The sequence below is a fragment of the Myotis daubentonii genome, chromosome 18, assembly GCF_963259705.1.
Source record: "Myotis daubentonii chromosome 18, mMyoDau2.1, whole genome shotgun sequence".
NCBI lineage: Eukaryota > Metazoa > Chordata > Mammalia > Chiroptera > Vespertilionidae > Myotis > Myotis daubentonii.
The window spans coordinates 4,665,613-4,689,278 of NC_081857.1; the positions used below are offsets into that span (position 1 = coordinate 4,665,613).

At 55.3% G+C, this 23,666-nt stretch overlaps 1 pseudogene; it reads right to left on the bottom strand.

Annotated features, from left to right (window-relative positions):
* Positions 1–21,937, bottom strand: part of LOC132221042 (zinc finger CCHC domain-containing protein 7-like) — a 34,254-nt pseudogene extending 12,317 nt beyond the window's left edge.
* Between the last annotated feature and the right edge of the window lie 1,729 nt (positions 21,938–23,666).

Genomic DNA, 23,666 nt, shown 5'->3' on the forward strand with positions numbered 1-23,666 from the left:
TTGATGATGTATGAGTACCCAGAGCCTTTGAGTAAGAATGTCCTCTCGCCAAGAAATTCCACTTTCGAAATTTACGGTAAGAAAATAATTGAGAACATGTACGAATATTTCGTTTTAAAGATGTCCACTGAGTTGCAGTGTCATTTGTAGCAGATAAAAGTCAGGAGCAACCTCAAGAGTACCACAGCATGTTGGTGACGTGGACATGTACAAACGTGCATGCAAACGATAGCTTTTGTAACACGTTGTATATGTATGTTTACCAACAGGGAAGGCTGTGCACAGTGTCTTGTTACAGAAGAACAGCGTAGAGAAAGCACGCAGACACCAGCATAACCTGCGTTGTTACGTAGTGTTTTCAGTGTGTCACAAAGAGCTCTGTAAAGGTGCACAGCATGGTGGGAGGGTTAGGGGGTAACTTTCTACCCTTTCCAAATAAGTATATGTGCCTTTTATAAAAGATACACATTGTTTGCATTTTCAAGATCTTTAAAGTGAGTCAATAATGGAAGAAGACTGAGCCCACTAGGACTGTGGCATGGACGGGTACGCGTGGTTCTGAATGACCAGGACAGGTACTCGTGGTTCTGAACGACCAGGATGGGTACGTGTGGTTCTGAATGACCAGGACGGGTACGCGTGGTTCTGAATGACCAGGACAGGTACTCGTGGTTCTGAATGACCAGGACGGGTACGCGTGGTTCTGAACGACCAGGACAGGTACTCGTGGTTCTGAACGACCAGGACGGGTACTCGTGGTTCTGAATGACCAGGACAGGTACGCGTGGTTCTGAATGACCAGGACGGGTACGTGTGGTTCTGAACGACCAGGACAGGTACACGTGGTTCTGAACGACCAGGATGGGTACGTGTGGTTCTGAATGACCAGGACGGGTACGCGTGGTTCTGAATGACCAGGACAGGTACTCGTGGTTCTGAATGACCAGGACGGGCACGCGTGGTTCTGAACGACCAGGACAGGTACTCGTGGTTCTGAATGACCAGGACGGGTACTCGTGGTTCTGAATGACCAGGACGGGTACGCGTGGTTCTGAATGACCAGGACGGGTATGCGTGGTTCTGAACGACTAGGACGGGTACGTGCGGTTCTGAACGACCAGGGTGGGTACACGTGGTTCTGAACGACCAGGACGGGTACATGTGGTTCTGAACGACCAGGGCGGGTACGCGTGGTTCTGAACGACCAGGATGGGTACGCGTGGTTCTGAACGACCAGGACGGGTACATGTGGTTCTGAATGACTGCTGATACTTGGTCCCGCTGGTGCAGTAGCTGTGCGCCGAGCGAATTGCCTTTTCCAACCCGCCGACGGGAGGAAACGGCGAGGAAAGGAGAGCATCATTTGAGACTAACTGCGCCTCATGCTTCTGCTTTGGACGTTCACGCCGTGTTAACTTGCAGATGTGCTTTCAGCAGGAAACTCCCAAAGTGTTGTTCTTTTGCCGGGCCCTGGCCAGAGGAGCCATCTCGTCATTAGAAGAAAGCACCGGGTTGGCCGCGTGTGTGGTGTTTTTCCTCCCGGTTCCCGGGGCAGCCACAGGCCCGCAGCTCCGGCTGCTCAGGGAACGCGGCTGATGCCTGGAAGCGCTGCACCGAGTAGACACAAGCAGGCAGATCCCTCTGCCCCTAACAGCTCCGATCAGGACGCGAAGCCACCTCCGTGTCCACGAGAGACACGCGGATAAAGACACTGAGAGGAGTGCCCCTTTCCCCAGAGACCAGATGCCGGCCCCAGAGGCCGTCACCTTGGCCGGGCGCTGTCCCCACCTGGAGAGAGCGACACCGACACTCGGAGAGGGTGGCCTGCCCGGAGTCAGGCCGAGGTGCAGAGGTGAGGCCCGGCTGAGGGTCCCTCGCCCGAAGGTGCCGAAGGCTCTGTAAGTACAGCAGGCGGGCCCCGTGACAGTCGGGAACAGGCTTGCTCAGTGTCAGCGTGTCCCTGAATTAGCTGCATGTCCTTGGGCAGGAACCTTCCCAGTGGGACTCTGCCTCTGCCTGGAGCACGAGGAGGCTCTCTTGGAGATGCTTACTCCTCGGGTGAAACAGCCCACGCTGTCCAAGCTCATGAGCTCCCCTCCCCTGGCCCTGCAGGTTTAGGCCCTGCCGGCCGCATGCCCCTCTGGGCGCCCTCTGTCCACCTTCCCCTGCACACTTGTCCTCTGACCTCCCAGCTGAGCAAGGTCAGGGTGTCCTTTGAGCTGGCCAGGCAGGTGCTGGGATGTGTCCCCACGGGCGCCTCTTGTTTGTTTGTTCTGTTCTGCCCAACTGGACTAACCAGACACCCACGTCTGTAGGCAGAACGCCGCTGAGCACACTTTGCAGAGTAAACAGAGGTTGAATTTTCCCTTAGCAGACACCTGTGGAGTGTGAGTGACTTCCCCAGGCAGCCTGGGGAGGGGCTGCCCTGGCCCGGACAGGAGGGAAGAGAGGGGTCCGCCACACTGAGCTGCACCAAATTGGAGCACAACCCAAGTGACAGGAGGGACCGAGAGAACTGGGCTGTCAGTCAGTTCTCAACTCCAGTTCACTCCACTGGCAGGACAAGGTGGGCACGGTGCCCGAGTCAGCACAGGAGGTGTGTGTGCCTGAGGCGGGCTTCGCCCCAGCAGCCACAGGTCATATTGAAGGTCATAGAATTAAGTTTGGGGCCATCCAACCAAATGTATGGTAAGGGTCTTCTCTCCTCAGGAACTTATGGTTTTATTTTAACGTGCAGTGTGCAAAAATAAACAAACATTTTATTCAGATAGGGGATTGTTAAACTAGTCACTTCCTAGGCAGGTTTTTAAAGTAAAAGATGCCACTAAGAAGTGGACCTAGCGCGTCCTTATCAAAGAAGTTTGCTGTGAGGTTTCCATTTCTAGTGAACATCTAATCAGGGCGTGTCTTTGGCTCCTTTCTGGATGGCTGAGGTTCCATTTCATGGTCATGGTTGACGCAGACACGCCCCACATTATTCTTAGCAGGAACCCAGCCCAAGAGGCCAGGCCGGAAAGCACGAATAGGCAACAGATAAAATCAGACCGTGAACCGATTATGACTCTAGCCAGCAAGTATGTGATAATGGCTAAGCTTAATGTTTAAACAAATATTTGTTTCATCGGAGGTGAAAAGAGGGAGTGTACATATGTTTCTGATACAACATAGGAATGGCGCAAGCCTACCATCTGGAGTACGTCCCCTACAGACAAAGCATGCCTCACCTGGTGGCGGCGGGCACTAATTGCACAGGTGTTTCTGTGAGCTCCCTGTGCTAAACGACGGACGGAGCGCATCTGTACCTACAAGATCTAGAACTCGAAGCTGCAAGGAGCCTACAAAGTCAGCTAGTGTAATTCCTCGCGTGTTATAAAGGCTGAGATGCAGGTATTTTTTGTTCAAGGTCGACGTTTAATGACTAAGGTGATACTGGAATTCAGGTCCCCTGGCTCCCAGAGTAGTTAATGTTCCACTATACCAGGACCCTCCTTGGATTCTGTACTTTGCCCTTGATATATTCATATAAAAGTTAAAGCTCAAGTCTGTGAGAGGCCAATGTCCACAAATAATAAAGGAACCGAGACATCCTACCTAGTTCTCCGCTCCTGCCCACAGCTCACTTCTCCATGCCCGCAGTGCTCAAGGCAGAGGCTAGGGTGGTCGGGTGGGTTGGTTGGTTGGTGGGTGGGTTGGTTGGTTGGTTGGTTAAAGATGCCCTGCAACTGAACTAAAAAACCAAGGAGTAATCAAAGCCGCCCAAGGTTTATGCTGGAGGTTTGATGAGCATTCCCAAAGAAGGTCATTGTTATCACTAATGCAATCACAGCACCAGGCATGTGAGAAAGAAAAAATACATACATAATTGAACATATAGAGTTATTCACATACATAATGAAAAAGTATATGTCATTATATATATACATATATAGTTATATATATACATCCCTGCTTGTCTAAATATTTGAGCATTTCTTCAACTTACATACATATAAAAGTTAAATTATATACATATATACTTATACATATATGTAAAGAAAAATATATATCATAATAAAAATATATATATATATATTGCTTGCCTTTACATATTTGGGCCTTTCTTCAAATTACATACATATAAAAGTTAAATTATATACATATAATTATGCATATATGTATAGAGTTGTACATGTAAAGAAAAAAAAAATATATATATATATCTTGCCTTCTAAATATTTGAGCATTTCTTCAGAAGTTACATTTTTCAAGGGACTGCATGGCTGGTGAGAGTGGACGGTGGGGGTCACATGCTTGTCAGAGGTCAACGATACAAACGACCCCGCTCTGAGCTTTTCTCCCGACCCTCACCCCCAGCAAAGGCCTCGGGAACCGCAGCTCCCAAGGCGGAAGCTCCGGGTCCTGTGCACTCCACGTTGGGGTTCTCACTGGTTTCCAAGCGTCCACACTGCGGCCTGGGATGAAAGCCAGCACCAGGGCTGACCCGGAGCTGCTCCCCGAAGAATGGCACCTCATGCCTTGGTCGGGGAAATTAAAACCAGCCCCCAAGATGCTCTGTTTGTAAGACACCTTCCGCCCGGAATTCCAGCTGCAGAAGTACTTGTGCGAGTAAGCACCCAGGAGCCGAGAGCCCGGTCTGGGCGGCTCTGCTGACCCCAGCACCCGGGGTGCAGAGTGAGCAAGGGGAGGAGAAGCAGGCTGGCACTCTGAGCCCCCTCGGCCCCTGAGGACGGGCACACGCTCGCGGGCAGCGTCTCCAGCGGGGCACCCGTCTGCTCCCCGGACTCCAAGGCGGAGAGCGTGGCGGCGTTGAAAGGTTCAGGTGGGGACAGGTGTGGGGGAGGGCGGAGGTATCAGGCACTGAGCTGCAACCCAGCAAGAGGAGGTGTGGGGGCTCCGCCAGGGGACCAGCGAGCTGTCCTCCAGGCCACACCAGCGCGGCTGGTCCCCCGCTCAGCCACGGTGTGGCCCTATGCCGGCCCGGCACGCACACCCCGGTGCACGGGGACAGTGTCACACAAGCGCGCTTCAGGGCTGTAATGTATATAAGCATTGAGGTACTCCAGAAAGCTGTTAGTTCAACTATATGTGTGTGTATGTGTGTGCTGTGTGTGTTTATATGTGCTGTGCATGTGTGTATGTGTATATATGTGTTGTGTATGTATGTGTGTTGTGCATGTGTATATGTGCGTATTTGTGTTGTCTATGTATATATGTGTATTGTGTATGTATATGTGTGTTGTGTATGTATATATGTGTTCGTATGTGTTGCATATATGTTATGTGTATATATCTCTGTTGTGTGTATGTATGTTTGCATGTGTGTGTTTGTGTATGTATATGTGTTGTGTTTATATATGTGTGTGTTGTGTGTATATATGTGTTGTGTAGATATGTGCTGTGTTTGTATATATGTGTGTTGTGTGTATACGTGTATATGTGTGTTGTATATGTATATATGTGTGTATGTGTGTGTGTTGTGTGTATATGTATGTGCTGTGCATTATGTGTGTGTTGTGTACGTGTGGTCTATGTATATGTGTTGTGTGTATATGTGTGTATGTGTGTTGTATATGTATATGTGTGTGTGTTGTGTGTGTGTTGTGTGTGTGTGTTGTGTGTTGTGTATGTGCTGTGCATGTATATGTGTGTTGTGTGTGTACGTGTGTGTTGTTATGTATATGTGTGTTGTTATGTATATGTGTGTGTATAAAATTTACAATCGCAGCTTAAACGTTTGTAGGTGCCTGACTACCTTCACTCAGAGGCCCTTCCGAGGTGGTTGCTGAGCTCCACTAGAAACATTGCATAGTCACACCTGTCCGCTGAACTAAAAGAAACCCTTCTTCTAGTTTTAACTTGAACTTTAATAAGTACAATATCCATTTTTAATCTAGAAAATGAGCCTTTGGATGATGTTTTCTGCATATAAAAGGCACCTCCGATGACAACTGGAAACTGATGTGAACAGAAGCAGGTGCCACGGTGAGGACAGGTGTGTGACAGGTGTGTGGCAGGCATGAGGCAGGCATGTAACCGGTGTGTGACATGCATGTGACAGGTGAGTGACAGGGACAGAATACCGTGGGGGAGAGGCAGGGTACCCCATCTCTGGGTGTGGGGGGCGGGGTTTGGAGGAGGGCCAGGGAAATCCAGAAAAAGAGGAGGACCAGGCGCACAGCCAGGGGCCCAGGCACAGTAGTGAACAGGACAGGGTTCCCTCCGGAGGCCAAGGCCAGGAGGTGGAAAACAGGAGTGGAATTCAGGGTGAGGACACCCATCCCAGGCGGTGAAGTGCCTAATGCAGCGCTGGGGACATGAGAGCCTCGGCCAGCCATGTTCTTCCTCGGAGGGGCCTGTGTTTAACTTCTTTTTGCTCTGGGGTCTGAAGTCCATTGTAAAACAAGCCTTTAAACTTACCTGAGGCTCAACCACCTACACTACTGAACTATGGACCCTTAACCCAGGTGACCCTGAAGCCTGAACAGCCAAAGGAGAGTAAGACCTCATCTTTGCTTGGGCCTAGGGTCCCGGAAATGAGCCCGGGGTCCAGGGAATGGGCCCGGGGTCCCGGGAATGAGCCCAAGATCCCGGGAATGGGCCCGAAGTCCCGGGAATGGGCCCGAGGTCCCGGGAATGGGGCCGAGGTCCCGGGAATGGGCCCGAGATCCCGGGAATGGGCCCGAGGTCCCGGGAATGGGCCCGAGGTCCCGGGAATGGGCCCGAGATCCCGGGAATGGGCCCGAGATCCCGGGAATGGGCCCGAGATCCCGGGAATGAGCCCGGGGTCCCGGGAATGGGCCCGAGATCCCGGGAATAGGCCCGAGATCCCGGGAATGAGCCCGAGGTCTCGGGAATGGGCCTGGGGTCCCGGGAATGGGCCCGGGGTCCCGGGAATGGGCCCGAGATCCCGGGAATGGGCCCGAGATCCCGGGAATGAGCCCGAGGTCCCGGGAATGGGCCCGGGGTCCCGGGAATGGGCCCAGGGTCCCGTAATGGGCCCGGGGTCCCGGGAATGGGCCCGAGATCCCGGGAATGAGCCCGATGTCCCGGGAATGGGCCCGAGGTCCCGGGAATGGGCCCGAGGTCTCGGGAATGAGCCCGAGGTCCTGGGAATGGGCTCGAGATCCCGGGAATGAGCCTGATGTCCCGGGAATGGGCCCGAGGTCCCGGGAATGGGCCCGAGGTCCCGGGAATGTGCCTGAGATCCCGGGAATGAGCCCGAGGTCCCGGGAATGGGCCCGAGATCCCGGGAATGAGCCCGAGGTCCCGGGAATGGGCCCGAGATCCCGGGAATGGGCCCGAGATCCCAGGAATGAGCCCGAGGTCCCGGGAATGGGCCCGGGGTCCCGGGAATGGGCCCGAGGTCCCGGGAATGAGCCCGAGGTCCCGGGAATGGGCCCGAGGTCCCGGGAATGGGCCCGAGATCCCGGGAATGAGCCCGAGGTCCCGGGAATGGGCCCGAGATCCCGGGAATGGGCCTGAGATCCCAGGAATGAGCCCGAGGTCCCGGGAATGGGCCCGGGGTCCCGGGAATGGGCCCGAGGTCCCAGGAATGGGCCTGAGGTCCTGGGCTGCGGAGAGGGCACCTTTGTTCCTAAAGACCCTGAAGACCTGCAGAGGGTGGCCCTTGTCCCCAGGGGTGCCATGGGGGTGGGCAGCTGGGTTTGCTGAATGCCCTGCAGATAATGGTTCTTTTTAAAAGAGAAAAGAGTTGCTGTGTTCCAAAGGCCAAAATGGGAGGCGAGGTGGTGGTGAAGGGTAGCAGGGGTCAGTGAGGGTCGGCAGCGGGGACCGCGGTTGGATTCAAAACAGAGAGGGGACAGAAATGGCTCTGGGCCAGAGAGCTTGAGCGCCTGCCCACCCACCAGGACTCACACAACTCATTTTCTTTTCTTCCTTTCTTTCTTTCTTTCTCTCTTTCTTTCTTTCAAAATGTATTTTTATTAATTTCAGAGAGGAAGGGAGAGGGAGAGCAAGATAGAAACATCAATGATGAGAGAATCATTGATCGGCTGCCTCCTACACGCCCCATGCTGGGGATCGAGCCCACAACCTGGGCATGTGCCCTGAACAGGAATCAAACCATGACCTCCTGGTTCATAGGTTGATGCTCAAGCACTGAGCCCTGCCACCTGCGCTCATTTTCGATTTCACCAGCAACAGCTGTGAAGTTGGTCTAAGCAACATCACACGTCTAACGGAGCCCACGTGTCTCAGGGAGGCGCTGAGAAGCATCGAAAAGCACCCCCCCAGGGCCGGGACACTGCAAGGGGCTCCATGCAGGCCCCGCCCAGCGTGTGCAGGCCCCGCCTCGGTGTGTGCAGGCCCCGCCCCAGCGTGTACAGAGCCTGTCCCAGCATGTGCAGGCCCCGCCCCAGCATGTGCAGAGTCTGTCCCAGCGAGTGCACGCCCTGCCTCGGTGTGCACAGGCCCCGCCCCAGCATGTGCAGAGCCTGTCCCAGCATGTGCAGAGCCTGCCCTGGCATGTGCCAGCCCCTGCACTGCAGCCTCTGGGTCTGAGAGCCTCAGGACACCGAGCCTCGCACCTGGTCACGCCCTCTGGAGCTGTCTGGTGGCCCTCTGGCTATAGGACTGGGGACATTCTCCCCAGAGCTCCATGGAAGAGTGTCCCTGTGCTTCTTGTCACAGCAGGTGAGCCACACTGCCTGCATGTCCCAGGGTGACCGGATGTCCCAGGTGACCCTGACCAGAGCTGGAGGACTGTGAGGTGGCAGCCCAGCCCTGACATCTGCCCAAGGCCAGCAGCCAGGGCTCCAGGAGCTGGAGGGCCATGGTCCGTGCATCTGCCACCTGTCACTGGTTTGCCCTGCACCTCGGGCACCGAGTCCTCACTCCCTGCCATCTGTGGGCTGTGCATACAGCACCTCGTGTCCTTCTCTCCCTCCTCCTTGCTCTCATTCACCTTTCCTCCCTCCCTCCTCCCCCTCCTCCTCCTGCTCTTCTCTCGTGTCTCTCTCTCTCTCTCTCTCTCTCTCTCTCTCTCTCTCTCTCTCGCTCTCTCCTTCTCCCCCCACCCCCCAGAAGAAGATAATGTGTCTGTAAAGTACTTTGAGCTCCTTAGAGATAGAGGGTCTATAAATATAGGCTGTTATCACTGTCGCCATGGAAACAGGCTGTGCTCCATTCCTGCATCTGTGAGCACAGTTCTGGCCTCCCCTGGCTGCCGGCTCCTGCAGGCTGTCAACCCCCCGTGGTTTCAGGGAGCACTGAGCCTGGTCGCGGTGGGGACGGGGCAGGACTTGTTTGCTATGGACTCGCCTTCATGTCCGTTGCTAAAGCTGTGCTTCTGTTTGCTAAGGTAGAAGGCGAACGAGATGGGCCAGATACTAGTCCAAGGATGCAAATCATGACAGGCACAGGGTGCCACCCAAGCCGGGGCCTAGCCTGCAGTGAGCTTCAGCATGATATTCCGCCTGCAGCGCTCCAACCCCAGGCTCCTCCACCTCCCAGCCAGCCTGGCGAAATGTGGGTGAAGGGCTGAGTCTGCGCTCTCTGCCGGCCGGTGACGCTCTGGAAAGCAGGAGCTGTGTCTTTCCTGGTTGTCTCGGCAGTGCCTAGTACGGTGCCTGGTGCACAGCAGATGCTGGACAGAGGTTTGGGGGGGGGGGATGACCCTGTGGCAGCCATTTCCTGTGACAAAGTGTGGCCGGGACGCAGGGTCCCGAGCACTGCGGTTCCTGGTGGCCTGTCTGCTCCCCCAACTCCCCCCCACCGGCCACGCTCATACCCCCCAGGCTGATGATGCCCCTTCATTCCCAGCTTCCTGGGTGGTCCTGGGCTCTAGCTCCCTAACTGAAAGCTGGGAGCCTAGAATAAGTATCCTGCTTGTCAGCCCTGAGAGGCGTGGGAAAGGGAGGGTGACGGCAGCGGGCCAAGTCCCGTCCTTCGGGCAACGCTAGATCTCAGGTTTCCCAGGCCACAGGTGAGCCAAGGCAGGAGGTGGGATGGGCGTTGGAGTCACGCCCCATGCACCCCGTCCTCAGTGCACCCGGCTGCGAGATCAGAGGGGCAGTCCCCCGTTTGGGCGGCGGTTAGGCAAGCCCAGCCCCGCCCTCGGGCTCCACGTGTCCGATCCACGCGTCATTCTGTCCCAGCTGTGGGGCACGAGCACAGGGAAACAGCCCAGTTGGAATCACGCACCTACTAGTTTATCCTAAAGGTCTGGCAGGTGTTCAGATCCTACCGAGTGGGGGTGTGAGGGCCCTGCCTTGGGGAAGAGGCGGGGACGGAGGGGCTAGAGGAGCTCAGGCTCTGTGATTGGCAGGAGTCTATGCAACATGAAAACACGTGGCCGCTGGTTAAAAGATGATTTCAGGAGGGAGGGGTGGAGGCAAACTTTCCATTGGGTCCCAGCCGCGTGGAGGAGCCCACGCCGATGGCGGACGCGGACTCACAGGTCCACGGTGTTGCTCAGACGTGGTTCGTGTCGTCGCTGTGAGCCTAAGACAATCATGGGGACCGCAATGCTGTCCGCAAACGCTTGGATGCACGGAGTTCATGTTCTGAGCCGCAGTGAAGGTCATTCCCAGAGGGAAACGCTCATAAAAACAGCCAGACCCCCACGGGCTGGTTAATGATGCACAGAATGCGTTTCCCAGCCCAGCGTGCTCCTGTTTCCTCGCTCAGGGCGCGGGGTGAGGTGAATGACAGACCGCGGGAAGGACGCACACCATTCATTCAATTGCTACCGAGCGAGCCCCTGCTGTATACCAAGAAGGCGCCGGCAGGTCAGGGAAACAGGAGAAGACGGTCTTCAGCCAAGAAACGAGGCTGGACCAGATGATGCTCAAGGCCCTCTTGGTTCCAACATCTCGGGGCCCTTGACGAAGGCCTGGGGTTCACTCGTAAGAAACTTAAATTGGCTGTAATAGCGACAAGAAGCTGCTCCGTATGGAGCGCCTTTCCAGGGAGTGTTCAAAACCCGCTTGGGCCTTCCCATCTGCGCGTTCCTGTCTGCTGGGACTCGCACCTGCTCTTTCGCCTAGAATTTTACTGAGCCGCCCAAACACTCAGAGTATTGTCTTTTCTGTTATTGTTAATCCTCACCCGAGGATATTTTTGCCATTGATTTTTAGAGAGTGGAAGGGACGGGGGGAGGGAGGAAGGGAGAGAGAGAGAGAGAGAGAGAGAGAGAGAGAGAGAGATGAGAGAGACCCATAGATTGGATGCCTGGGATAGAACCTGCAACCCACCTACGTGCCCTTGACCAGGAATGGAACCCAAGACCCTTGGGTGTGCGGGCTGACACTCTAACCACTGAGCGCACTGGCCAGGGCTCCTCTCCAGACCTGGCCCAGCATGTCATGGCCGCTCAGCGCATGTCGCCCACGCCCACCCCTCCTCTTTCTTCCATTCCTTCTGAAGAGCCTGCTGTGACAGGATGCGCTATTTCACGGAAAAGCACGCCCGAGGAAGGGCAAATGCCCGCAGAGCGCACCAGGCACCCGGGATGGCGCCTCCAAAGACAGTGCTGAGCGGGTGAAGTCTAAACAATGACTCTAATTTCAGCGTCGAATGTGCCAGATCCCAACAGGCTTTCCCGGTTCCCCTCAGCTGATCGGAGCCCTCACTGGACGCCACACCGCACAGGCCTGGATTGCGCGGGTCACAGGGCAAGGGAGCAGGTAGGGGAGGTGAGGCCAGGGGCCGCCTGCTCTCCCCATAGACACGTGGCCCTGAGCTGACCCAGCACTTCTGGGTTGTTGGTGGGCAGACCCACCAGCCATTCCTCTGGACAGAGTCACCCTAAAGGGAGATAAAGTGATACTTTGTTTTACAGATGCTTGTCCTCTAAAGAGGACAGAGGGATGCTGCCAGGATGTGCATGAAGAACCTGGCCAGTGCTATTTGCAGAGCAACAAGAGCCCTGATAAACCAAGACTGATGCCCAATGGCCTGAAATTGGCCCATCACTAGAGGCTCACATGTCACGATGAGGCCAGAGTCCCAGGATCCCCGCACCCTGCCCCAGGAAAGCCCCAAGAGTCCCTGCCCCCGCCCCCATCCCCCAGGAGTCCCTTCATACCCCCCCCCAGGAGAGCCCCAAGAGTCCCTGCCCCCACCCCCATGCCCCAGGAGTCCCTTCATACCCCCCCCCAGGAAAGCCCCAGGAGTCCCTGCCCCCGCCCCCATCCCCCAGGAGTCCCTTCATACCCCCCCCCCAGGAGAGCCCCAGGAGTCCCTGTCCCCCTCCCCCAGGAGAGCCCCAGGAGGGAACGCAGGGATGTGGGAAGCGATGGCAGGGTCCCACGGGCAAAAATGCGAAAAATGCAGAAGAGAATGAAGGCTGCCAAAGTCACGTTCAGGCACCCGGGGTGGCCTGGCTCAGGGCTCTCAGTGGAGGTGACCGTGTCCCAGGTCGGCTCACAGGCATGTTCTCCCCTTGCCCCCCACTGCCATCCTGGGGTTTGTGTTCAGGGCTTGCTCTGAGCCCCACAACCCCCCCCCACCCCGCCCCTGGCCTTAGGTGTATTGCAGCCTTCACCGAGTTCTGAGGGATTGGAGGTACATTGTTCAAATCTGCAGCCTCTGGTACCAGGGAAGTTTTCCACTCACGAATTCAAGGAAAGGGGGTTACTGGCCAGTGCGGCTCAGTTGCTTGGAGCATCATCCTGGCAGCAAAAGGTGGTGGGTTCAGCCCTGGCCGGTTTGGCTCAGTGGTTAGAGTGTCAGCCCTCAGACCCAAGGGCCACAGGTTCGAGTCCCTGTGAAGTGCATGTACCTCGGTTGCAGGTTCAATCCCTGGCCCCTGCCAGGGTGTGCGCTAGAGGCAACAGATCGATGTTTCCCTCTCTCTCTCTCTCTCTCTCTCTCTCTCTCTCTCTCTCTCTCTTTCTTTTTCAATTAATAATAAAAAAGGATAAAGACGCAGACATCTCACAGGCACCCAAGCCTAGGGCTGGGCCCACGCGCAAGCGGAGGAAGGGCAGCTGCCCCAGGTCCGGCAGGGGCGCCCTCTGTCTCCCAGGGTTCATCTCAGGACCTCCTTCCTATGACAGGCCCTGCGCTTCCCGTGGGCACAGCTGCTGTGGTGCCTACGGTCCCAGCCGCCTCGCTGCTGGGGTGACTGTGAGTAACGGGTATAAATGGAAGCAAGATGTATAAATTTGGCATCATCTTCAAAGCAAAGCCACTTGTCCTGGACCTCCTCCTCGCTGTGAGAAGGGCTGGAGATGCGCCGTGGACCAGCCTCAGTCACGCCAGGGCCGGCCCCCGGGGGATGCACAAGGGTCAGAGGACCGGACAGCCCGGACGCGGACAGCTCCCAGGCCGACGCCTCGGCTCTGCTCACCCCGGCTGCCCTGAAGGAAAGCGAGCTGCTCTTTTAGAGTCACTTTACCTTTTTTGTTTTTGTTATTAATCCTCCTCACCTGAGGATATTTTCCCATTGATTTTTAGGGAGAATGGAAGAGAGAGGGAAAGACAGAGGGAAACATCGATGTGAGGGAAACACATCGATTGGCTGCCTCCTGCAGGAGCCCGGGCCGGGGAGGAGCCTGCAACCAAGCCTGCCCTTGACCGGAATCGAACTCAGGACACTTTGGTCCATAGGCCGGCGCTCTATCCACTGAGCCACACCAGCCAGGGCCTGAGTCACTTTATCCAGAGATCTCCGTTACAGTATCTTGGTTTGCATCCTCACTCTGATCAAGGCTGGAGGGCCAGCCCACAGAGGGAGCCTCCCTGTGGGGGGCAGGGCCACCCTGGCCCACTGTCTTAATCAGCTCGAGCTGTGGTGACAATACCACCAGCTGGCGGCTTACATAACGGACACTTATTTCTCAGTCTTGGAGTCTGCAAGTTCAAGACCAGGCGCCAGCATGGCGGGGGATTGGCGAGGCCCTCCTCCTGGCCGCAGACAGGCCTGCTGCGTTCGGCGTGCGGAGACAGAGGCTCAGGTGTCCCCTAAGAAGGGCACCATCCCACCACGGGCCCACCCTCACAACCTCACCTGCACCTAATTTCCTCCGAAGGTCCCACCTCCTAACAGCATCACCTTGGGGGTAGGACTTCAGTAAATGCGTTTGGGGGGACACACACATTCTGCTATAAAGGCACCGTGGCCTGAGTGGGCAGTTCGGGCAGGACTCGCAGCCCACAGACCATGCCGGGGGCAGGTAGGTGATAAGCAGCTGAACTCACATCTGTCACTGCGCTTAGGCGCCCGAAAGTCCTCTGCCTGGAGGGTCCCCTTTGGTAAGCACCCTCCTCACACCTCTCTGGTGAATGATGTTTGCTGGGTGCGAGTCATCTATTCTCTTTATTTTTTCTATTTCAGACATTTTATTTTTCCAATTCTAACATTAGGCTTTGATAAGTACAAAAGGCTCACAAGTGCAAACATTTCTGTATAGCTATACAGTAAAAAAACACCATAAAAACAAAACAATTTTTTTAAGTTGGGCAATTTTCATCTCTACATAGCGGAGTGACAGTGTTCTTGAAGTGTGATGGGAAACACAGTGGAAACGATTCCACTGTGATGGCATCAACCTTCCTGATGACTCTTTCCCGCTTGTCTCGGGAAATCTGTCCTGGGTGCTGATCCTGGAAGGATTCCTCGCTCGTATTCCACAGCAGCCACTTCCCTGCTTCTTTGGGGCTTCGATGAGGAGCCTTCGCTGTGCGGCCCTGATGCTCTGACCAGAGGAAGACTCTGACCCCAGCCTCAGAAGCAAGCAACGCTCAGATTTGTGACTACCATCCTTTCCGATGTTAAAGAGAGAGTGATGACGGAAAAGACCAATGAATTTTTTCATAATGATTTCTCTCCCGGCAAGGATTTAATTTACATAAACACACTGCAGATGAATTACTAGTCCATTTGATGAGCTTTAACTTTTTCAAAGTATTTTTTTAAAATTCTCTTGAAAAGATCAATTCTTCCTACCTGTAGGATTCTGAGTGAAAATGACCCGCTGGAACAGGGGAAGTCTGAGTTTATCTTTGTTTCCCCCCCTAGTAACCTGCTGGACACAGAGCACAGATCTCCTGGTCGGCAAACTGCGGCTCGCGAGCCACATGCGGCTCTTTGGCCCCTTGAGTGTGGCTCTTCCTAAGCCTTAGGAGTACCCTAATTAAGTTAATAACAATGTACCTACCTATATAGTTTAAGTTTAAAAAATTTGGCTCGCACAGGAAATTTCAATCGTTGTACTGTTGATATTTGGCCCTGCTGACTAATGAGTTTGCCGACCACTGACCTAGGTCTTCATTCAGCAGCTCTAGGTGTGGCTGAGATTAAACAAAACAACAAAACAAAACTCACTGTGATTGGTAAGAAGATTGGCGGATGTTGTGGACGTGAAGCGCAGACCAGTGCTGGGGAGCCAGCTGGGCAGCGGTCGCAGCCTAGACTGGGTTCCCTCCGCTTAGTAAGAAGGAAGTCATCCCCGTCCCCCTTCCCGTCCCCCCCCCCCCCCCTCCACGCAGCGCCCCTTTCCTCACGCCGTGCCGGCCTCTCCGGGCAGCTTTCTTTTCCGGCTCCTGTGGTGTGAGTGGTGAAAGGACTGCGAGGCTTCTGGCTTTGAAGGTGCCGAGGGGAGAGTGGGTTCTGGGGCCTCTGGGAAATTCCTCATCCCGTCACGGCCCCTATAGGCCTCCTGTGCCTTCACGCTCTCTCTCGTCCCTGCTCCTTGCTTCCTTTGGGGGTTCTTTCTTTCCTTGAGGCCACCTCATGTTTCTCCTTGAGGCCTGGCTCTTCCTCACGTCACGGTGGGACCCCTGATTTGCTGCTTTCATATGCAGCCTCTTGAACTGCCTTGGAAAACCCCCATTTTCTGGAGTTCTCTTACTTTTCGTTAATTTGTATTCTTGCTCCCGAATTTCCTATTTGTCATCATAGTAGCAGATGAATGGGGATGTGGGAAAGGGCTGGCGAAACGTTCGCCTTCCTGTACGTGCATGCATAATGGCTTTCTTGACCACAGCTGTAGCGGTTCGCTGAGGCTGATGGTCCAGAGGGGCCTCGGCTTTGTGGGTGGTCCGGTGGAGTGGTGGGCGATGCTGCCTTCAGGTTTCTGGGCAAGCATCGGCACAGCGGCCTGGCATGTCACACCGTCACGTCACATCGTGTTCTCCAGGCAGGTCTTCCATGACATCTGTGCGCAGAAGTCATGGGCAAAGAACAGCCTAAGCAAAGCGGGCTGGACAGGCGTCCTGGAGGTGTCCTCTCGGAGCAGAGGGAGCAGCGTGGACTTCTTGTGGAAAGGGGCAATTTTTTGACAAATGGCCCCACTTGTCACAATTTCTACAGGTGAGGTTTTTGTTTGCTGTATAGTATCGGTGGGTCCCTCTTCCAGACGATCTGTTATTATATCTGGGCCTCAGTGTCTTTGTCGCTGATGGACCAGTTTACACCATTTTCTCCTTTTGTAAACCAGAGCTCCCTTTGAGTCACGTTATCTATTCCTGAGTCCACGAGGGTCCTGGTTAAAACTGGAGACCCTTCCTTCAGTCATTTGTTCAGTCGGCAATTCTTCAAACCACTGAGTCCAGGCGCCGTGCTGGGAACTGTGGAGTGCAGGTCAGACAAGGCCCCTGTTCTCCAGGAGCTTAATTTACAACTGAATGGGAGCTGGCTTAGTGGGTAGAGTGCTGGCCTGTGGACTGAAGGGCCGCAGGTTCGATTCCGGTCAAGGGCATGTACCTCAGTTGCAGGCTCAGTCGCTGGCCCTGGTGGGGGCATGTGTGAGAGGCAACCAGTCCATGTGTCTCTCTCACAGCGATGCTTCTCTCTCTCTGTCTCTCCCTCTCCCCTTCCACTCTCGCTAAAAATCAATGGAAAAATGTCCTCAGGTGAGGATTAACAAAAAAATAAAACAAAATAAAAATGCATTTAAAAAATAAATAGCCTGGCTGACATGGCTCAGTGGTTGAACATTAAACCTATGACCCAGGAGGTCATATAATTCAATTCCCGGTCAGGGCTGTGGGCTTGATCCCCAGTGTGGGTCGTGCAGGAGGCAGCCAGTCAATGACTCTCTGTCCTTATTGATGTTTCTCTCTCGCTCGCTCTCTCTTTCTCTCTCTCTCTCTCCCTTTCTCTCTAAAATCAATAAAAATATATATTTAAACATGAATAAATAAATAAATAAATAAATAAATAAATAAATAAATCCCATTGTCAGTTAACATGCTGCAACTGACCTGGCAGCTGCCGGCTGGGTGGGTAACTCACACCCCGTGCCACCACCCCGCAGGCCAGCTGCCCCGAGTGCTAAGTGCCCTGTGCTACTAAGATTAGGCAGCAGCTGTCCAGGTCCCTCAGCCCCAGGGCGGCTGCTGGTACTGAACCCAGGGTGGCTGCTGTGGGAATGTGAGCAGCCCAGCCCTGCCCGTGGGGCAGAGCTGCAGACAGGGCCTGGAGCACCTGCGTCTGTTTCCTGCCGCCCTCTGAGACCCTGCCCAGCTCTGCCCCTGCTCCTCCCAGAGCCTCCTCTGGCCTGAGGCCTGGCCGTGTCTATTGAATTACTCTTCCAATGGCTCCTCAGTGTCTCCACAACCCCTGTAGGCCCTGTAATTTGAAAGGGGCCTGGATGACACTAACTCAAAAGGCAAATCCATAAGTGTCAATCCCCCTGCATTGTTGTGGCAGAGACGGATAGACCCTCTAACTTTCACGGGAACATGCTGCCCAAGTAAAGACTGTGCTCCCAGCTTCCCCTGCGCCAAGTGCTGCCCCCAGGCCACGTTCTGACCAGGGAGCCCAGCAGACAGCTCCTGGTGGGTGTTTCCATAACGGGCTGCACGTCTGCCTCTGTCCCCTCTGGCCTTCAGGCCTGGCTGTGATGACCGAGGGCCCATGCACCAAGGGGGCCAGGAGAGCAGGGCCCGTAGGAGGGATGGTCGAGGGTGAGCTGGAAGGGGCCTGGCCCCCGAGGACGCAGTGAGCAAAGCCAGCATCCTCCTCCGGGACCACCTTCCGGGACTGAGTGAGAGGGACGTAACCCACACTGTCGAAGCCATTTTATTGTGGGGTTCTCTTGCTCACGGCCAAGCCCCAGCTCTAAGGATAAAATTGTCATTTTATCCTTCCTTCCTTCCTTCCTTCCTTCCTTCCTTCCTTCCTTTTTTATTTATTTATTAATTTATTTAGTGTTAAATTCACCATTTTATTTTTTTAATATATTTTTATTGATTTCAGAGAGGAAGGGAGAGGGAAAGAGATAGAAACATTAATGATGAGAGAGAATCATGGATCGGCTGCCTCCTGCACTCCCCACACTGGGGATCGACCCTACAACCCAGGCATGTGCCCTGGTGGGGTGTTATGCCATGAGATCAGATAGGGGCCACCTGCCATCCATACATTTGGGCAAGGGGCACAGCCCTCCTGGGGGTTGTGGGTGCGATGCCACGTAGATGGTGGGTATGCAAGGCGGGTGTTTCCTTTATTAACACAAAAGCTATGCTGTGAGCGAGCTGGGATGCAGGTACCGCCAAGGCAGGCACTGCACCAGCCAGTCCGCCTGAAGGATTTGCTCCTGAGAGCGCCCAAGCCTCCCTTTCCGGTTGTAATCCAGTTTACGCAATTTCTTTTGCATTTTTCTGCCTCCCAGCTCCTCCTCAGAGTAAAATAAATGCAAAACAGTCTTTTTTCATTCCTCCCCTTGGGTTTGATTCCTACGGACTAGCTCCTTACCATGCAGTGTTTCTAGAACGATGGGGAGAGGTCAAGCCTGTCAGGAAGAGGAAAAGCTGGCCCACGTTACAGGCTGGGCAGGTTCTGTGCTGCCGTGTGTCATCGGCTGTGGGTCTGAGTGTCCTGTGCCCCCGACAGCTCTGCAGCCCTGGGAAGAGCACAGCCCGGCCTCCGTGTCCCAGCCTAGCAAAGGGCGGCACCCAGGCCACGGAGGTCAATGCTGAGGCTGGTGATGGTGGGATCTGTGGGCTTGACCCCCGCCTGGACCGAGACTGAAGGCAGAGCAAGCCTGGACCAGCCGGCAGGGGCTGCAGACGCTGGCGAGGGGTGCAGGCCCTGCCAAGACTCTCCTGCTGCCTGCCCAGCCTGCTGCCGGCACATCGGGCATTGGTGGCTGAGGGGGTTGGAGGAGACCAGCCCCTGGCAGCAGCCCCGCAGTGTAGCCCCTCCCCCCCCCAGGGCAGTGTTTGCAGCCTGGGGCCAGGGGCCCCACCCTGACAGTGTCTTGTGTGTCCCTGTCCTTGAGCTGGATGAAGGGAGAGGGGCCTTTCTGTTTCTCCCCAAGAGCAAGAGCCTTTTCCGAAACATTTGCCCGGCTCCAGCCACAAGGAGGCCTGGGCTGGAGGAAACCACGAGGCAGTGCTGGGAGGGTAGAAATGAGGACGGTGACGCGGCCAGGGCACCCTGGACACGCTCCCTGGACTCTGCCGCCTCTGAGCCAGGTCTTCGCTTTAAAAAGGATGTCAGTAAATCGGAGCCGCCGGCGTGGCCCCGTGGTTGAGCGTCGACCTATGAACCAGGAGGTCTCAGTTCGATACCCTGTCAGGGCACTTGCCCAGGTTGCAGGCTCAATCCACCGTGTGGGGCTTTCAGGAGGTGTTGGGGTCCGACCCCAGCAGGTCCAGGGGTTCCCAAAGGTGTGGATGGAGTCGGCGAAGAAGGAATGACATGGAGGCAGCGTTCAGTTCATCAGCATAGTTGGGTTCTCTAGCCAGGATCTCCAGCCAAGTTCTGTAGCCAGGTTCTGTCTTTTATTGTCTTGTTACATCTGTATTTATACCAGTTGATTTTAATCCTATCAATTTCTATTCCAAAGGTTAGGGCGTTTCTTATCTCCATTCCAGGGAGTAAAGATTATGTAGCTTAAGCATGATTGTTCGTAGTTAAAGTGATTAACTACCCGCCTGGCACTTAGTTAAGGGGTTTTATTCCCTCCCTAACTTCAGGGAAAAATCCCCACCTGGGGAAACAACCTTTCTCGGAGAGGTGACCTTGGTGAAAACACATAGCGCCAAGAAGGGGAGCAAACATATTAAGAACAGTATGCCATATATGCCAGGTCCCTTGGAACATATGCTGTGCAGATGTTTCTTCCCTGCAGTGACTGTGTCAAGCAGCAAGGATGTACCGGCTTCCGGAAAGGAGGCAACTGATCAATGTTCTCTCCCATCACTGATGTTTCTTTCTCTCTCTCCTCTCTCCCTGCCTCTCTGATACCAATAAAAATATATTTTTAAAAAACTAAATGGAAAAGTGCAGAGGAGAGGAGCTGAGCATGACGGAAAGGTTAGAGACCACCTCACAGGAGGCTGGAGAAGGGACTGTGTCCGTTTGAAGGGTGAGCATTAGGGCAGGAGGAGAGCTGTGTGCGCCCCTGGAGGGCTGTGCGCCCTGGGCCTCCTGCGCCCTCCAGGTGAGAAGCAGGGCTGGGCTGCAGGTGGAAGGAGCCAGGCCTCTGCTTAGCTTCCCAACAGCGGGATGTCCCGGCAGGTGGGCGTGCACAGCCCGACAGTCACCTGGAGGCTGACCTGTCCCAGGAGATGGGCTAGGACACCTCGGGCATTATCGTCTGCGCCAGCCATGGTGGGTTTGGCCATGGCGACCATACACAACCTGGAGCCCTCAGCTGAGGCTGCAGGAGGAAGATAAAGACTCAGCATTTCTCAAATCTCTGGTAGACCCAAGTGGTCCAGCCAGAAAAGAGTCGTAAAATGCCCCACATTCTCATGTGCACGCTGCTCAGAGGCGGTCCACTTGTTACGGATTAGGCAGACGGAAACTTCTCCAAAGGAACTTTCCTTTCTGAAGCTGAGAGGATGTGCTGGTTGGTGCCAGACCTTCCTCCAGGGAAAAAGCAAATGGAGCCTCTTAGTGCCTGGGCAGGAGAGAGGGCAGGCAGGTGGGAGGCACTCACAGTGTGGCCACGCCCCCTGCCCCTCCGCCCCGCCACCCTGCACACCCAGGACCCCTGCGCAGACCACGCACTGCTGTGTCCCCTCTACTCTGGCCGCCTCCACCTGCGCACACCTTACAACACATTGGCAAAGGACCCGGATGGTGGAGAGGAATCCCAGCCTCTCCCGCCTCACACAGTGCTCTCTGGACTCGCCCGGTGTTCCCCGACTTACAAGATAGGGACCAGGTCAGCAGGAAGCAGCTTCCGGAAGTCTGCCAGCCAGGGCCTGGTGACCAAGGTGACGAGGTCCCTTCCTCTGAGGGCAGGAGTAGTCCGCCTTACCAAGGGGCCTTCTAAAACAGGCCCCTCCTTCTAAACTTTTCATACCACGTCCTCACCTAGAGCAAGAACTCAACCCCAGACCCGCTGAAACAGGCACGGGCCAGATGCCTTAAATGCAGGTACCAAAGGGACATTTCTACCGAATGACACCCTATGGGGCTCCCGTGATGGCTGGTGAGGGGTTCCCACCCGGCCTGCCAGGCCTCCGCCCATGTCCCACCAGCGTGACTCGTCGACCCCATGTCACAGTGCTCCCCACTCCCAGCCCTCACTCCACTGCAGAGCTGAGCATCCGGCCTCGCCACTGCGAACAGACCTGCCTCGGATCATGGAGCCCTCTTTCTCAGCGTGCACACTTTCTGCTGCCAGGATGAGTCATCATGCAATCCGCACCCTCCCCCGCTGGGCACCCTCCCGCTGGCACTGAAGCGTGTGCGTGAGCGTGCCGTGGCCCGATGGCGGCCTGCCCTCTGCGGCCTCTGCCGGCGTTGGCCCAGGGGCTCAGAGAGCCAATAGCTTGGGTGGGGGTGGGACTGATTTTTAGATCTGAATCTCCCTCGTGCACCTGCCAAGCCACACCCCCTCTTCTGCAGGCCTGTGAAGCTCCATTTCAGTCTGTTTCCCGGGTTTGAACCTGTCATCCTCACTTGGATGAGGTCCCTAACCTGCTGCTCTTCCTGCTCTCTGCTCCCCTCCACCCAGCCCACACACTGCACCAGTCCTGGGAAGAACCATTCGTAGTGCTCCAGACCCATTCCGCCCCCCTCGCCTGCACAGAAAAGAGATGTAAAAATTGCTCTCTCTCTCCTCTCCCCCCGCCCCCACCCCAGCCTTCAAATGCCTCCATCCTCCATCCTCTTTTCTGCAGAGAAAAACTGGATCTCCGTAGGCAGGCACTGAGCCACTTGCCTGGTTCCTGTGGTCCACACCTCCCCCACCCCCCACGCCCAGCTACACTCTGCACCTGCCAGAGGCTCCCTGCCCTCCCGAGAACCTCGAACTTTCCACTTTCAACTCGCTGCTACAGCACCCTTTGCCGAAGGGGCCTCAGAACAAGAGCCCAGCCCAGCCCAGCCCAGCGCAGTCCAAAGGAACACGGTGTGCTCAAGTTATCCATTACTAGGGTTAGAGGAGGTCACAGGGCGGGAAGCACGCTGGCAAGCAAGGAGAAAGGTGCAGAGAGGATGGGGGCCTCCTGAGGGTATCCAAGGGTATCCTAGTGGGAAGGTGGCAAAGTCATAGCAACAGCCCCAAGGTTGGATGAGGTCAGATGGAAACGGTTCATTATAATTAAGCTAGCTACTTAATAGCTCTTGCTATGCATAGGCACTGCGCTTCGTTAGCACTTTGCCACAACTCCCATTTAATCCTTGCAACCCTGTAGCACTCCGTTTTTATAACTGAGGGAGAACAGGCGACTTGAACCAGGTCGCACAGTTGGCAAGGTGGCAGCTGGGAGTGTGAATGCAGGCCTGTCTTGCTCTTCACCAGGTGGCTCTTTGTGGTGAGGCACTTAGGTGGGTGACACAATTCTGGAAGGTCGAGAGTGGCAGGGAAGGTGGCATCTGCACTGGGTTCCCACGGGGCTGAGATCCTGTTCTCTGTAGGCAATGCGGGGTGCTGGGGCGGGGGTACCAGACCTTGCTGGGGGTGGGCAGGGAGTTCCTGGGAGGCCTACGGGAGGCTGATTTAGAATGAGATTCCTCTTTGGCCATGAAGGCAGGACCCTCAGGACCTGTCAGAGTTTACACGCAGGGGAGGGGGGGAGAATGAGCGACTGGGGAGCTAACATTTGATGGGGAAGGGGGAGGAGTATCCCCCAGAGGAAGACAGTAGGTCAAGGACAAGAGGGAAAGTTCATCCTGGCCAAACACAGTCTCCTTGGCATTTGCCACCGCCCCACAGAGCTAGAGAGCTAAGATAAGACAACTCTTTTTTTAAAGACAAAATGGGGGTTCTAATTAAAAATCTGTCACTCCGAGCCTTTCTCCACCGGCTTTGTTTTATGGCATGCTTGTACTGGAAAAGAACGAGAGGGAAGAGGGAGACAGAGAAATCACGGTGGGGGTGGGGAGGGTGGACAAGGGGAGTGTGCACAGGGAGGGCCCACTCCCTCCCCCACCCCTCCCGGCCTGTTCCACCTCCTCCCCGCACTCCTCCATTTCTGCTGATTCTGCCCTCCAGCTCTCTTCCCTTGGACAGGTAGCTGGTGTCCAATAGACACACGCCCTTGCAAGTGACCTGCCTGCTGGAAACTCCTGGGTGGGGTAACTCCCGTGGGAGGGGACCAGGGCATCCTGTCCGCAGGTGCAGCCTCTTCCTGCAGCTCTTCAGCAGCTGGGGCTTTGCCAACACAAACTGCAGGGAAAGCACGGTGGCTTTCTGTCTCAGCACCGGGCTCTCAGGGTCACCCTTGAGGCAGCCCTGCCCGAGGCACCCCTGTGGGGCTGGGCAGACAGGTGGCTGCTGCTTTCCTTAACTCCA